Source organism: Aplysia californica, unplaced genomic scaffold (genome assembly GCF_000002075.1).
Source record: "Aplysia californica isolate F4 #8 unplaced genomic scaffold, AplCal3.0 scaffold00201, whole genome shotgun sequence".
Lineage (NCBI taxonomy): Eukaryota > Metazoa > Mollusca > Gastropoda > Aplysiida > Aplysiidae > Aplysia > Aplysia californica.
In genome coordinates, this window is record NW_004797471.1 from 729,656 (window position 1) to 731,886 (window position 2,231).

Genomic DNA, 2,231 nt, shown 5'->3' on the forward strand with positions numbered 1-2,231 from the left:
TGAAAGAGAGAGAGAGAGAGAGAGAGAGAGAGAGAGAGAGAGAAGAGAGAGGGAGAGAGAGAGAGAGAGAGAGAAGAGAGAGAGACAGAAAGAGAGGCAGACAGACAAACATAGAGAGAACGGTGGAGAAAAAGAGACAGGGAGAGGCAGATAGATTCATAGAGAAAAAGAAACGGGGGTGGGGTCAGTTTGTGTTTTCCTTCAATGCCTTACTAAAAGCTTGACACTAAAAGTGAAGACACAACGCCTTACCAATACCTAAATGTACCTAATAAAATTATCAATAGCCGCTAACAAATTAATGCTTGTAAGGTATAGACGTGAATTATGACACGACACGGTGGAATCAGCACTCTCTCGTCAGGTGTTTTGTTTTTTTCGGGGGGTGGGGGGGGGGGGCATGTGGAGTTACCGGTACCATCTGAAAGTTCATTTATAAACCTTGCTTTTATCTAACAAATACCAATCCATCTAGAATTTTTAAAAACTATTGAAGGAGATGGGGTCGCCTGGTTTCAGACGCAAAATTAGCGAAAAATGGCCAGCAAACGTTGGTAACTTCAACAGCTTGAGAGTCCTTGACAACTAAGATTTGCATATTTCGTGCCTTTGATCAACGTTTTTCAGTAAAATTCACATGGAAATGTGTTTTTATATATATGGACTTACATGGTGTTGAGCCAAAACACAAAAATTCGATTAAAATGGTGGAACTCGTGGGGAAATTAATGCCCGGACCCTCAATTTCAGTATATTGCCGAGCGCCTGATTTCACCACGATGCTATTCACTTATAATAACTTAAACCATACATTGTCATGGTCGTCGGTCTTTGCTCTCTGCGGAAACTTCCCTACAAAGCGTAGGCACCCTTGCTTCCCAAATAAAGAGCTAAACACCAACCTTGCTCACGTCGGGTGTGAGCAACACCTTCCCCCCCCCCCCCCCCCCCCCTTTGCCTTCAGTTCGCTCCAATTTCACTAGAATGGGGGGGGCTGGTTAATAAGAATAATAAATAATAATAAATATATAAATTTATATAGCGCATTTCCAAAAAAAGTAGCTCAATGCGCTTTACATTGGAACACCCATTTTTCAAAAACCCATTTTAAACTGAAATAATGCCAGAGTGATTGCTCTGAACTGATGGGATTTTCTCTTTCTTTCCAATCAATTGCCTGTCGCCCTTATCTTTCCTCTTCCTTTTTACGTTTGTTATTCTCTCGTAACGCCTCTAATTATCGCCCTTTCACCTTTAGATATATCCTTTTTTTCAATATATATATATCTATCTATCTATCTATTTTAGCATTATATATGTGTATGTGTGTGCGCATGTGTGTGTATGTGTGTGTGTGTGTGTGTGTGTGTGTGTGTGTGTGTGGGTACGTGTGTGTGTATGTGTGTGTGCGTGCTGCAAGGTCCATAAAACACTCATTAAATCTAAATCTAAGAGAGCAGCGAGAGTCTAGATTATCATTGTACATACTATCTATGCTGTAACTCAACTTAAGCTACAGAAACGTACCTTTCGAGATCGACAGCCGCTGTAGTATACCCTGGTACCATCGTCTTGGACGAATAGATCCGTGAAGCACTCCTGTCAGAGGGAACAATGCATCAATTGTTACGGATGGTACTTTTCTCGGAATCTGTACCCGAAATTCTATCTATCAGTCAGCCTAATTATCATTTGTTTTATCTATCCATGTGTCTAATTAATTATGTTTGTATTTCTGTCTGTCTATCTATATTTTAAAAATTATTAATTGGTTGTCTGAATATGATAACTAAAAAGTAATCAAGATGCTGTCTATCTATCTATCTATCTATCTATCTATCTATCTATCTATCTATCTATCTATCTATTTGTAAATTAACAAACACAAAGTGGCAAAACATTTTTTTCCATTAAAGTTTATTTTGTCCTCCTTGTGTTTAAGTTTTCCATCCATCAAAACAATGTTTGTAGATTGATTGATTGACTAATAGCTTCATAGACTACTTATACACTGATGAATTTGACTGATTGACGGATTGATGAAATCACCTCTTGGTCGCCGCAGTCAATCACGCCGGTACACGAGGCAGCACCCGGGACTCCGGACATACAGTACAGGCATTTCGTCGCTAGGGAGAGAGAGAGAGAGAGAGGGGGGGGGAGAAAGAGAGAGAGAGAGAGAGAGAGAGAAAGAGAGAGAGATGAAGGGGGAGGAGATTGAGGGGGGGGGT